This window comes from Aulonocara stuartgranti (genome assembly GCF_965226115.1).
Source record: "Aulonocara stuartgranti genome assembly, chromosome: 6".
In the NCBI taxonomy this organism is placed as follows: Eukaryota; Metazoa; Chordata; class Actinopteri; order Cichliformes; family Cichlidae; genus Aulonocara; species Aulonocara stuartgranti.
In genome coordinates, this window is record NC_138944.1 from 31,784,785 (window position 1) to 31,799,671 (window position 14,887).

Below are 14,887 nucleotides of genomic sequence, written 5' to 3' on the forward strand. Positions count from 1 at the left end.
ATCATTAATATATAAAATATAAATATGTGTAGTTCAGGTCTCTTGCGCAGCCCTGTAGTTTATAGATAATATATTATAACAATGTAAGCACACCCCCTTTAATCCAACCCTAAGTAAACGCTACACTTTCAACAAGCGCTTCTTGATGACGTAAGTGGCTGCATTGCGCCTGGCGTTGTCCTTGGATACGGGATTTCTCCTCTTAGCTTGTTTCGCTAAGAAGATTGGACTCCGTCTTTGCTCGCTTGGCTGATGTTTTGTCGGTGTAGGCTCACAGAAGTTGCCTCTTAGTATAACTGATAGGAGTGGGACAGCATGAGCGGTATCGACTACAGCGTGTGGGACCACATCTACGTGTCAGACGATGAAGATGTCACGTGCCCGTTCGTGGACACTCCGAGCTTGTTCAGAATGAGACACCGGGTCAGCAGTGACAGTAGTGCTAGCCGTGAAGTTTGGAGTGCTACACCTGGTTAGTCTTCCCACTAGTAAACCTGTAGTAGCAAACCGAGAGGGAGTAGACAGTTTGAGCAGCCGGTGTTACTTATGTGTAAATATACAGCGGATATACGCAATTCGGCTGCAGGCTTATTTTAAGCCTTTAGTTTCGTAAAGGCAGCCACCGATAGAGAAAGAAAAAGCAACGCTGTGTGTGAGATAGTGAGGTAATTCTGTAAAGTTTTGGGGGGTTTCCATATACTTTGCTGTTGGGTAACATCAGGTTATTTTAAAAGGGGAAATTACTTGAAATCCTTTAGCATCTGAAACATGGTAAACAACAAGGCATTTGAAGGAAGAAGGCAAAAAAAAAAAAAAATACTAAAAGAGGAAGACAGCTCTTAAAGAGAAGTCCACTGCCAAATTAACAACAACAAAAAATGTTTCCAAAGTCAAAAAAAGAACCACTAGAAGAGATTAAAAGTTTACTTTAAATGATCAAAACATACAAATGAAACCTGCAGTGTCATTTAACAGGAAATGTAACATGTAGCATGTAAAGATCTGCTCCTGATCTCCAAAGTAATAATAGGCTTTCCTGGAGCTTTCAGTCCCCTCCTACACTCTGCTTGATGAGCTTTTCCTGAGCTTTCTAATGCACTCTCAGAGTCTTCATCTCTTTAATGGTAAACACATTAAAAGTATGCTCATCTAAAATGTGTATTGTACACTGAAGAGATGTCACATGTTTAATGTTCGACAGCAGTTTTTCTTCTCTGCTTTTCATTTTAAGTTTGAAACGCATGCCAGGATTTTGAGAAGAAAATTAATCTAAATGACATTAGTTAGAAGGTAAAAAGGAGTTTGTGTAAGTAAGATTAAAGTGCGTTTGCTACAGTAACACTGTTGGTCAGACTGTGTCTGTCTGTGGAAACTGGCTCTGATAAGCTTATCTCATTGTTACCGTAGAAAGTGAAAGGTTCTAGAGAAACTTTCATTTCAGTATTTCCCTGGCTTCTGTTGCCTATTGTGTCACCTGTTTGTTTTTTTAACACTTTACAGTTTGAAACATAAAAACTTTCCAGGATAACGGGAAAGTTTTTACATTAACACCACTGTGTTTGAAATGTTAACTGTGGAGAAGAAAATTCCAGTTAGATCTTTTGAACTGTGCGACTGTATAAATGTGACCACATCATGTAAACTCACTCATGCACTTACACAGTGTCAATAAAGCTCCCAAAAGTCAAGGCAAGAATTTGTTCAGAGACTGTTGAACTCAGACTCCAGTTGGAGTTCAATGACCTTGTTTTCCCGTCTGCACTGCAAACACATTTAAAACTAAAAGAGGCCAAAGGGCTGTGAAACAAGCTCTGAGGTCTCATGATTGCGGTTATTTGTCACCTTGTTGGTCGCTCTGTAGATTTCATTCTTCTGCGTAAGCTGAGCCAATCATGTGCTACCTTTTTCAGTCAGGAAGGAACATGTCATGGAGACACATGAGATATGTGAAAAAAAATGGCAACACAGCTTCTGTAAATAGAACATTTCAGCAGTCAGTGCACTCTGTGCTGCTGTTTATTTTTAATGTGACTGCTTGCGCTGCCAAAAAAAAAAAACCCAAGCACATGCAGTTCATCTGTAAGGTTTGGGCTGCAGTACAACCTTGTACTAAAGTACCACTCAACAGGTTTCCATAGATATTATGTTCTGTTGGACACGAGTTACCATGGTGATAAAGCTTGGTTGAAGAGCACCACCTTCGACACAATAACAACTCTTAACGGTAGATTCACACAGGGAGAAATAAAACAAAATAATGTGATGCTATAAATATATCCAGCTGTTTCTATGTGCAGTGTTGAGCAAAACTCTGAATCTGTGCCTTTGTTCTATTCAGGTATGCTTTTACTGCACTGGCAGTGTTTTTGAGATCAGTGTCGTGGTGAAAAATGAAGCCGATAGCTGAACTGCAAATGAGTGAAAAAGCAGTTAGTGTCCTAAGAAAATCCTTTAAACCTTTAAGAAATCCTGAAGAGCTATTACTCAAGACCACTTTTAAAAAGGACAAGAAACTCTGGCCCCTGGAAGCAAAACATAAAGAAAAGAGTAGTAGCCCAGCACTTTTTTCACTGTTCTTTTAAGCCTGTTATTAGCACACAGTACCTTTAATATAACGGTCAACCAACAAATCATCAGTGCATACACACAAGCACTACAGATATCACGTTAGATATACTAAAAAGAAACGTGTCAAAGCCAAAACTGTAGCAACCAAAGCACGGCCGTGTCATCTCAATGATATTCTTTTTGGCAGCGGTCAGTCAAAGAGCATACAAACATGCTCGTTTGCTCTTCTTTTTAAATGCAGTCGTGCGCTACCAGAAGTACCAGATATTATTCTTGACCACTTCACCACCAGAAGTGGTCAAGAATAATATAATCTATAATCTATTATAACACAGCTCAGTCTTTCTTTTTTGTGGCTCAGAGAAAATATTGTGAGGCAACTTAAACTTATTGACCTTTGATCTTTCTCCTACATCAGGTATTGATTTTTTCTGTAGTTTTTAAATTCATTAAAATTCTTTAAAACTACAGAAAAGCAGTACCTGATGCAGGGAACTGCATTTGTACTTTTTTCCTATTATGCCATCTTTAAAGTGGGCCTGCAAAGCCCTTTTTCAGCTTCAGCTTTTTATTCTTAGACTTTGGAAGACTAGCTTGACATGATTCATAGATTAAAAATTTTCTCATTGACCATAAACAGCACCTCACTGCGTCCACTTCCTTGCTTTAAAGTCAGATTTCATCTGATTGGCTGCACCATTAAAAGCAGAAGGTTTAAATAGCTGGTGGGTGGGGCTTATGGTCTCACTGCCAAACCTACATGCCCTAGGTAACCATATTAGGATATCATTTGTCTTTGATAACAAACAGTCTGAAGTATAGTAAAAAAACTGCCAGAGATTGAGCGATTAAAGGCGTGTCAGCTCTCTGGGTTACATACACTCACAGTGGGCCAACATTAAATTTGACACATTAAACAGGATACTTCTTATTTAAATATACTTATTGTATGTTTTCTCCCTACACAGTGTCCATATAGCTCTTGTCTTGGTGTCCCTGTTTCACTTTTAAATCACTTGTGCTTTCAGCTCGGTCTCTGCCTCATGTTTATTTTACTTTTGTCTCTTTGCTCCCGTCCACTCGGGACCTCCACAACAGAGCCGGCTGGAGAAAATGGTAGAGTTTCAGCAGAGAGGGGAAGACCTGGAAACCAGCTTTGCAGAATGCAGGAGGCTATTAGAGGAAGCCCAGGGATGACTTGCATACCTAGAAGAAAGAATGAGGGAAGGAGGTGAGGATAAGGAGAGGGAGGCTGAGCTGAAAAAAGTCCAGACAGAAATAAAGAAACTGAAACAGGATGAGAAGTCCTTTGAGAAATTGCTAGAAGAACACCAAAAAGAAGAGAAGAAGCTGCCCTGGAATGTAGACAATATCAGCAAGGATGGTTTCAGCAAGGTAACGCAGGCCATCTGGGCCGCAGGATTTGTCAACTTTTCAGTTTCCTGATTTACATGTTGTCTTATCTTACTTTGCAGAGTGTGCTGAATTTTAAGCCTTTATCAAAGGAGGAAACTGGGGAGGAAAAGGTGGGGAACCACAAGAACTTTCTGAGGAAGTATGGGAAAGAAATCAAACTCTTTGGTAAGTGAGCTGGTTGTGTTTGTTGTGTTTCCCCCTATACTCCCACACAATGTTCTGCCTCACTACTTCCCTTATCTCGCTCTCTTCCACTGCTCTCCTCCTCCACCCGGTGGAAAATACGTGTCATTCGGAGTCTACAAATACATTTTTACTCATTGTCCCAGAGGTTTCAAAGACACTAAATTTATCATGGGCTCTGGACAGTCCTGTAGCTACAAGTTGTTAAATGTGTTGTAACGTGCAGTTTCTACTGATTGATAGCTCCATGTTCATAAGGTGCATGTTCATAAGAAACACTGAATGAGTGAGCTTCTTTACAGTGACAAAAAAGGGGATGGTTTACTGGTCTGGCCCACTTAAGATCACAGAGAGCCGGATGTGACCTGCTCTAAACCGACACAGCTTTTACTTGCAGTTTACTAACAGGATATAACCAATAAAAATTTTTTTTTTTTTTTTTTTGTGTCCCGTTTGGATCTTTAGCCATCAGAATTGTTGTCTTAAGGCCAAGAAAGATGCCAAGCGGATTTATTTTACCAAGTGGATCATCATGGCCTTGCCATATTGGTCCATTTGATTGACCTTTATTAGAATTATGTATTTATTTTATATTCAGTTGCTACAAACGGGACAGGACAGGGAGAAAGAATGAAAGAAAGAGAGGGAGAGAAAGAAAACCAAAGGGGAGAAGAGACGGTGAGAAGGGGGGGAAGAAAAAAAAACAAAAAAACAAAAAAACAAAACACCTCGGTCACCTGTATGGAGAAAAAAACAGAAGAGAAAGCAAACAACAAAGAGCAACATAGTAAAAAAAAACGGCACCATCACAATAAACTAGCTAGCAGTAGATACTAAATAATAAACGATATTGTGCAGCACGCAAGATAGACAGCGCACAATGTGCTTTGAGGCAGCAGCCAAGAAAGCTGTAGTCCGCGTCTGTGAATACCCATGTGTACGCCTGTGTGCATACCTGTGTGGATCAGCATGCTTGTATTCCAAAGGTTTCTCCATGTAACGATCTGCTAGGGAGTGTGGGGGGGCCACAGCCCCGTCCTCCAGGGTATGAAGCAGGTATGGAGGAGATCAAAACTCCAGACATCCAGAGGCCCCCAGAACACAAGAGACCAAGGAAGACCAACAGAGGGGCAGCCGCGCCACTGTCCCAGAAAGAGCTGAGGAGAGTCCCAGATGAGGGCTCACTCAGCAGCCGCGGAGCAGAAGCCAGGGGGAGTTGCAGTGACGCGCCCGTGAGCTCCGCCGGCAGCCAGCTGTGCCTGAGTGACCGAGCCCCAGGCCGAGAGGCCGGGGGCACCCCACCTCCGAAGTGGCCCAAGCGAGCCCCAGGCTCCAGGCCCCGATAAGCGGCCGTCAAGGAGTGAGCCGGTGTGTACCCGGACGCCCACCCCCACACACAAAGAACCACTAACGCACCGATGTCTGAGGGAGTCCGCCACTGGCAGGGGAAGTGGTGGTGGGTGGAGATAGGCCTCCAAACCTTGGAGGGCCTGAGATGTCCCCAGAGAGGTGGCGTCTGATACCCAACCTGACATATAGACACAGACATACAGGCACACACAGATACAAACATCCATTCCCACCCTCATGCTCTCATATGCACTTACTGCACCCAGACCCAGGTGGTGTTACCCTTTTCCCTGCGGTGGGGAGAGGCAGACCGCCCCGACTCCGCAGCAGCAGGGAGGCCCCACACTCCAGACCGCAGTCGGACGGCCAACTCCTCCTAGCCCCCCCGCTCCAGCAGGCCGCAGAGAACGGGGGTGTGAGAAGACTCCAAACCTCCCTCCGCCCGCTCATTGTAGTGTTAATGCATGTGTGTTCTAAGGTGCAATTAAAACCCAGGAGGGCATAGAGCTACCTGCCAGAGAGCAGCAGGTAAGCGCATGGTCCCTCCTGCTAGCCCTCAATGTCTACGTGTATTTAAAATTGAGAGGTGGGCAACGACGCCAGGGGTGAGGTGTACACCCTGATGGTAATTTGGACTCCGTGTATCGTGCCCACCCCCAAGATCCTATATGTATGTGTAATGAGAGTGTGAGTAACGTGAATGTCTAAGTTGTGGGATAAAATTGAGGCAGCCAGAAGGGGACAGAGGGGGGGGGGGTAGCCTCCTCTGCACCCTGGTGACATACCCCTACTCCAAGGCCCTGCATGTGTGGGTGGTTGTGGTGCAGCGGGAAGGGGGAGGCAGCTGGAGATGGGGAGGGAAGGAAGGGAGGGGCAGGTGACCCCTCCCTGGGGCCAGCTCCCCCGCTGACCCCAGTAGGCACTCCCATACTCCGCGACCCGCCAGGGAAAGGGGGCCCAGGCCCATCCAGACCGGGGCCCAGCGCAGCAGCGACCCCCGGCCCCACAGAGCCCGGGACAGTCCACCCAACCCCACCACAGAGAAAACTGCACCCACCCCACCATCCACTCATCTTCCAGACTACATGAGACAATAGACGCCCAGGCTGAGATCTTCCTCCACCTCTCCTGTATCTCCCCCTCCTGCAGAGAGTTCCTGAGGAGAGGAAAGCTCCTGCAAGGTGTGACAATCTCCCCCACCAGTTGAAGAGCCCCCCAGGTGGCTCGACACACCGGCGGCACCCTGCGCCAGGGATGGGCCCCCATGCACCCACCTGCCCACAACACCGGCAACACACAAACCAGGACCCAAGGCCCCGAGGCCCGGCCAGGGCCCCAGCCCAGAGACGGAGCGCCCCCAGAACCTCACGCCCATCCCGGACCCACCCAGGGGCAGCCAGGCTACCAGGTCAGTAACCCACGTCCGTCAGCACAGACCCTCCCCTAGCCCCGCTGCACGCAGCCACGAGGAAACAGTCACCCGAGAGCCAAAAGAGCCCCCAACCGGAAATGACCGCTACCCCGGGTTGAGCCCCCCAAGGAAGATGCCTCCGGGGAACCCCCCGACGCCCTAAGCTTGTCCCTACCCCCACACCAATCACAACAGTGAAGGCGGGACCAAACTATGACCCCCCACCCCCACTAGGTGATGGAGCTGATCAAAGGAGCCCAGAACAATTGATCTGATGTGGTGGCAGAGGCTGTGTCAAGACTAATGTAATCTAATAGATAATTTCTATATTGGTTAGAATTAAGATTATTTTTATTTTTCCAGTTCATGAGGACTGTTTTCTTGGCTATGCATAGGGCAGTGGAAACCATATGGGCGATATTCTTATCTGAAGTGACATTATCTAATTGTCCGGTGAATTGGTTTGGCAGTGTAAGCAGTTGTTGGTAGACGTAAAGCCCATCTTCAGTTCAGTTCAGTTCAGTTCATTTTTATTTCAAACATTTCAAACATGTGCCTTCACAATCATTACAAAATATCATTCCATTATTTGTTTGAAAAGGAGTAGGCTGAAGTATTTACTTATTTGTCCCTACCCCCTCAAGTTTTACCTCTCATTCATTAAATTTTTTTTTGTCTTAAATTAAACAAACAACATATGAAACATATAAACATATGAAGTAAAACAAAACATAACATACATAAATCAAAAACAAGAAATTAGCAAGCCCCATCTTGAACATCCGATGACCTGTATAGTGCACTCTATGTAGTATTTTGTATTGTATTAATTGTAGACTGGGATTTTTAATCAATTTAAAGGTTTTTAAGCATACCTGAGACCAGAAGTTTTGGTCTAAGCTGACTGATAAATCTGCTTCCCACTTTGCAATAGGAAGGGATATTGATTCATCTAATTTAGAAAGTGTTCTGTATATTTTAGATAATAATTTGGGGGATTTAAGAGTAAGGAAATGTGCCGCACTTGGTGGTGTTTGTAATTCAACTTGACTGAGGTTAAATTTCTTTTTTACTATGGATTTAATTTGTTGATATTCTAAAAATCTTTTCTTGTTGATCCCATATTGTGCAACTAGTCTGTCAAATGGAATAAATTCTGTTCCCTCTAATATATGTTCTAAGTATTTAATTCCTTTACAACTCCATTCTGGGAAATTAATCATATTATTGTTTTGTAATATGTCAGGGTTATTCCAGATAGGTGTACGTTTGCATGGGATTAATGAAGACGCCGTCAATTTTAGAAACTCCCACCATGCTGTCAGAGAGAAGCTGATGTTGATACTTTTAAACCATTCATGTCTTTTGATGTTTGAGCTAATAAATAGTAGGTCTGAAATCTCTAGATCCTTGCATAGTGCCTGTTCAACATCTAGCCAGGGCTCATCTAAGAAGGTATGTTTTGACCATTCTGAGATGAACTGAAGCCTGTTGGCTAAGAAGTATTGGTGAAAATTAGGCAGATCTAATCCTCCTCTATCCTTGGTTCTTTGTAGCGTTTTTAAGCTAATACGCGGGGGTTTATCTTTCCAAAGGAATTTGGAAATATATGAATCCAGAGATCTGAACCAATCTTGTGATGGTTTGTTAGGGATCATCAAAAATAAGTAATTTATTTTTGGCAAGATCATCATTTTTATAGTGGCGACCCTTCCCATGAGTGATATGGGTAAAGATTTCCATCTAGTCAGATCGCCTTCTACTTTCTTTAGAAGTTGGATGTGGTTTAATTTAGTTAAGTCTGAAAGCTTAGGAGAAACATTAATACCTAAATATTTAATATTTCCGGATTGCAGTGGGGCAGGAGCAGTTAATGGGGAGAACTGTAGATTTTGGCCAGTTAATTGAATAATCTGAAACTCTTGAAAACCAGTTTATTAGAGTAATTACCTCAGAGAGGTTGGTTTGTGTGTTTTGCAGAAAAAGCAACACATCATCCGCATAGAGACTGATTTTATGTTCTATGTTCTTACATTTTATGCCCTTAATTGTTGTAGCCTGTCTAAATGCTGCTGCTAGAGGTTCGATAAAAATTGCAAAAAGTGAAGGGGAGAGTGGGCATCCCTGTCTGGTGCCCCTCAGGAGACAGAAGCTGGAGGATGTCTGGTCATTTGTTCTGATACGAGCTGTTGGGGAATTGTATAATATTCTTATCCAGTTTATGAAAGAGTTTCCAAAACCAAATTTGTGTAAAGTTGCGAATAAAAATTTCCAGTTAACTCTGTCAAATGCTTTTTCTGCATCTAGAGATAATATTATGGTTTCGATGTTTTTATTGTATGAGTAGTCAATTAAATTAAGTAATCTACGAGTGTTTGTTGAGGAGTGCCGACCTTTTATGAAACCAGTTTGGTCAGGATGAATTAAGAGGGGGGTTATTTTCTCTAATCTCTTTGAGAGAGCTTTGCAGATTATTTTAAGGTCTACATTTAAAAGAGAAATTGGACGATAGCTTGAGGGAAATAAAGGGTCTTTGCCTGGTTTTAGCAGGAGACTAATGTTGGCAGAATTCATATTTGGTGGTAGTCTGCCATTTTCCTCGATTTCCTGCAACATTCCATGGAATACTGGTGCCAGAATTGTCCAGAATTCTTTGTAGAATTCTGCAGGGAAGCCGTCTGGACCTGGAGCCTTATTATTGGGCATACTTATCAGGGCTTCCTGGAGTTCACTTGGCGTCAGTGGCGAATCCAGTTCCATTGCTTGACTGTCTAGTAATTTTGGAAGAGTTACGTTGTCAAGAAACAGATCAATTTCATTTTTAGATGGGTTTATTTGTGGTGAGTATAAAGTTTCATAGAAATCCCTAAAAATGTTGTTTATTCTTCCAGGGTCATATATTGTGTTCCCGGATAAATCTTTAGCAGCACATATAGTTGTTTTTTCTTTATTTATTTTTAGCTGGTTAGCTAGAAATCGACCTGATTTGTTACTGTGTTCAAAATTCTGCAAGCGAAGTCTTTGTATAAGGAATTGTGTTTTTTTATTAATAGTTTCATTTAATTCTAATTTTGTCTTGCGTATTTTGTTCAGTGTTTCCTGATCTTGGTCGCACGCGTAGGCTTCTTCTAGTGATTTGATGGTTTTTTCTAATTCCTGAATATTTTTGTTTTCTTCTTTCTTTTTGTGTGATGAGAAAGAAATTATTTTAGCTCTCATCACAGCTTTCCCTGCTTCCCATAGAACAGAAGCAGATATTCCGGGAGTGTCATTAAAGTCTAAATATGAAGTCCATTCCTTTTTAAAATATTTAATAAAGTCTTCATCTTTAAGCAATGATGTATTAAATCTCCAGTTTTTACTTGGCGTAGTATTATTCTTGTGCATTAGTGTTAAAGATACAGGAGCATGATCGCTGACAGCTATAGGATGAATCTCAGTGTCTGAAATGTCACACAGCAGTGAGCTGCTGACCAGAAAATAATCCAGACGAGAGTAAGAGTGATGAACATGCGAGAAAAAAGTATATTCCTTACTGTTGGGGTGAAGGGAGCGCCATGCATCGCGAAGGCCAAAGTCGCTCATATACTGTTTGATTATATTTGTGGATTGACAATTGCGCTGAGTTCCTGTTGTGTTGAGCCTATCCATGTCTTCATTTAGTCCAAGGTTGAGGTCACCGCCAAGAATGAGTGTGCAATCGAGGTGTTCAGAGAGTGTACTAAAAAATCCGTGGAAGAATGAGGGTTCATCAACATTTGGACCATATATACTTTCAATACATAGTTTTTTGTTCAATATTGATAGATTAATAATTAGAAATCTACCCTCTGGATCTATAACTGTATCGAGTACTGTAAAATTAACATTTTTATGTATTAAAATTGCTACTCCCCGTTGTCTAGAATTATAACAGGCTGCAAACACGTTAGGAAACTCAGGTGTTTTAAGTTAGTTTAAACCTGTGACAGGTCTGTGAGTTTCTTGTAATAAAACAACATCTGCCTGTAGTTTTTTAAGCTGGTTAAATATCTTTAACCTCTTTCCTCTTTCCAATTAAATTTTTTTAAGTGTGGATTTCCTGTTTGTAAAATTATGCTTGGAGTGACATTAACAGGACCACACCCAGTAAAATATATCCTGAAGGGACTTCCACTCGCTCAGATTGCCTGCTGATTAAATGCCTTCAGCTTTTGTGTGCCAGAGTTCTTCTGAAACTAAACAAACTGGGGAGGGGTCATGGAGAAGGAGGGTGTTGGGTCTGTGTTTCCACAAGCCCCGCTAATTCTAGAGAATTTCTTTCATCATAGTTAAAACAATGTACAAATGGTAAACATAAAAATGACAATCATTTAACAATTCACTCTAACAGAGGGAGTATGTTTTTAACTGCGTCACATAGAAACGGATAAAGAGTAAAATTTAGTGTCCACACACTTTCTTAAAAAGATTCCCCTTTTCCTATCTTAGAAGCTCTCGATTTTTACGACTTATCTTATCAGCCCATATTAATGTTAATAATTATTATTGTTGTCACAGACTTAATGGAGTTCCCCTTAAAATGGGTTGTGTAAGCAGTCAAATATTTCTAAAAAAGGGATGAGTTGAGTACCAAGAACAGCAGTGATTTCGCAACTGGAGCCAGTATTTCAGTGACTGAAAGCAAAGGACTTACAAAGTGTTTGCTTTGTAAGTCCTTATACACACTGTTATACACAGTATACACTGTTACTGTAGTGGGTATTCATAATAAACATGGACAAAGTTTCAAACAATGAAGTTAGCATAGGAAAAAAGCTCAGGCTTTATGCTGCTCTGAACATTTTTCATACTCTTGCTCCTGATGTCACTGGCAGCGGATATCCCAATACTGTTTATTAAGAGCACAATAGTGGCTGTGTGAGCAGAAGAAATAACCAGCTGCTATGTTTATGAGAGCAGCTATTCAAAAGGAAGCTGGCTAAAATAAAGGGGAAAGAGCATTTTAATGGTGGTGACAGTGGGTGAGAAGAATTTTCCTGAGAACTGACAAAGCAATGAAAAGAAGTCCAAGATCTCATTTTGTAAGATCTAAAAATATTGAAGCTGATCTCTATTTCCATTCTTTTTTCAATCATATAACTTCTGGAGATGTGCTTGTGCTCAGCATAATGCTCAATACGATGGCGTCTTCCAGGGATGCTGCGGCGCTGGGATGACAGTCAGCAGTATCTGTCAGACCACCCGCACCTGGTGTGCGAAGAGACTGCTAATTACCTTGCTGTCATCTGTATCAAGTATGAGATAGATGAGGTGAGTGCAGTGAGGAGCGTGTGAGTGCGTGTTGAGGTTGAAATTCAGGCAGGTAGAGCCTTCAAAACTCTCAATATGCTTGCAGAAACACGCCCTGATGGAGCAGGTGGCCCACCAAGCCATCGTCATGCAGTTCATCTTGGATTTGGCTCGGACGCTGAAAGTTGACCCAAGAGGCTGCTTCAGACAGTTCTTCTCAAAGATCAAGGTATGCTACTTAAACATGCCTTACTGTGCAGTCGCTATGCTCAAGAGAATTCAGTCATTGTCATATGCGTGCATGTCCATGTCAGACTCTAGATAAGTCGTACCAAGATGCATTTGAGCATGAGCTGGAGATGCTAAAGGAGCGGGTCCGCAGTTCTGCACAGACTCGTATGGAGAATGCTGTGAAAGAGTTGGAGGAGGAGGAAATACAGAAGAGACTGGGCCCAGGTTGTTTGGACCCTGTAGAGGTCTATGAATCGCTACCAAAGGTAGGCCATACATGCAGACACACTCTGGAGAGAGTTTTGGAACAGCAGTTTTTCATGCAAACTTCCCGCCCCCAGTCTCTTTCCTTGCTCTCTGTTTTCGTATCCCAGAGTTTGTAGCACACTCTCTTTGTTTTTCAGAATAATTCATGGGGCGTGTTTAGAAAGTCAAAGGTTCCTACACACACTGTAAGCTTCTGCAACATTTTATGCAATCGCACACTGCAGCTAAACACCTCACTGTCTTGTTGTTAAATTGCCTCAACTTTTAAACATTGTTAAAGTGTCCTAACTGTACACAGTAGCTCAGACGCTTTGTTTTGGTATACCAGGTGAAGCTAAAAGCCCAGAAAAGTCAAAACTACAAATTAGCTCAGAGAAGCTGTAATTATCCAGTGAGGAGTGGCTAGGAAGTGGAAGAAGAAATAACAGGCTTTTGAAGGATGGACGATGCAGTCTTCTTAAACGTAGATATATTTAGAGAATATAGCTTCTCCTTAACTATTTAAAATTTAACACATTCACACAACAAAGACGAGCTCCTCCTCCTTCATGCTACACTTGACACATGCTAACCCTGTTGTAGTCATAAAGTAAAGGCCTAATTATCCATGCAGTTTATGTTTTTTATAGATAATTACAGTCCTGTTGTTGGAATATTCTTCTCTTACTCGTTTTGTTTTTTGTTCTTTTTAAATCAAACAGACTTCAGCATTAAACCTAACCTTGATAAGTGATTCTACTTTGAACTCACACAACATTATATAATGTTATTCGGGGGGACTTAGTTGGTAATCTTAACTTGCATGTATTGTTCCGGCGTTCTCATTGGATGGATTGTTTATGCACCTTTACTTTAGCTTCACTGACGTTGTGTTTCACAGCCAAGGTTTCTTTTCAAAGACTGAAAGGTCATTAAAAGTCCCTCTCATCTCATGCCATAAAAAAGAAAAGCCTTGTTACTTTGATAATCGTGTAGTTTGTGCAAGTGATCGTGTTGCCATTTGGATAATCAGGTGAGTCGGTAGAATAAAGGTCAGCAGAGTGGACTCCACCTGTCAGACGTGTGTGCAGTGCAAGGTAAACACTAGCAGGTTTACATATGTGCTTCAAATAAGTTACGCTAACGTTTCCTTCTGTTCAAGAAAGCAAGTTCATATTAATATAAAAGGAGAAGAGTGATGAATTTATTGTCTCATAGGAGGTAAAGAGGAGCTTTCATGAGAAGAACATTCAGATGCTGCAAGAAGCTATGAGCAAGCTGGACCCTGAGGTGTGTGTGTGTCTCTGCCTAAAATAATTTATAGTCATTAAAAGCGGCCTGATCAGAAAGTTTCTGTGTTTGTTCTTGCTGTCTCAAACTGTTGTCACCATGTTTTTTCTGTCTATAGGAAGGAAAATACCACCTGAAGAGGTGTATTGACTCTGGATTGTGGGTCCCTGATTCCAGAGGGGATGAGGATGGGGAGGAAGATGGGGACCAGGAAGAGGATTAATAATACTTTATTATAAACCTAGTCAGTGTACCGACTGTGTGTTGTTATATAAGTGTTGTTTCTGGCTGCTTAGTTTTTAAATGTCTCCATGTTAAACTAAATCTAGTCAATTAACTGCATATACATATACTGTGAAATGTGCATTGTATATTTTTTAATAAAGGAGTATTTGAAGGTTAGTTTTAAAGAAGTATTTTTATGAATCAGTTCTTATTATTGTTACTGACAGTATTGACAGATTTATCCCTGCTGTTAATCATCTTTAAAAAGCCAGTTCTCTCAAACATGTTAATACAATCTATGTTTTGAAACTCTATAGTTACTCAGGATGTACTTTTAGTTTCACAGTTGTAGCTGGGTCACGTTTCTCTGCAGCTTATAAAAACACTCTTCTCTCTCAGTATGAACGCTTCATGTCACCGTCCATGTCAGGCGTAAAGAGCAGTTTTTTCTGCTTGGTTGTGTCTGTTGTCCCATTGTGGTCAACAGCGCCACCTAAAGTCGTATTTGGGGAAAGATGGCCGAGGCGGTGTGGTCGACAGCTTTTTTGTGATTGTTGAATCTTAAGTTCATTAAAGATGTAACTGTTAAATAATATATCAACAGAGAATGAGCTGGACACATGCATATAATCTTTATTATTTAGTTAACTTGAAATAAAGTTAATTCATTAATAGATGTGTCGATTGTTGCATTAT

At 41.7% G+C, this 14,887-nt stretch overlaps 1 pseudogene across 1 annotated transcript; it reads left to right on the forward strand.

The window, feature by feature from the left end:
- The first annotated feature begins 150 nt into the window (after positions 1-150).
- LOC309708067 (hsp90 co-chaperone Cdc37-like) lies at positions 151-14,865 on the forward strand (annotated as a pseudogene). The gene is made up of 8 exons (XR_014280892.1): positions 151-423; positions 3,667-3,963; positions 4,044-4,149; positions 12,105-12,220; positions 12,306-12,428; positions 12,514-12,696; positions 13,895-13,966; positions 14,085-14,865. The product of XR_014280892.1 is annotated as a hsp90 co-chaperone Cdc37-like (transcript).
- The last annotated feature ends 22 nt before the right edge of the window (positions 14,866-14,887 follow it).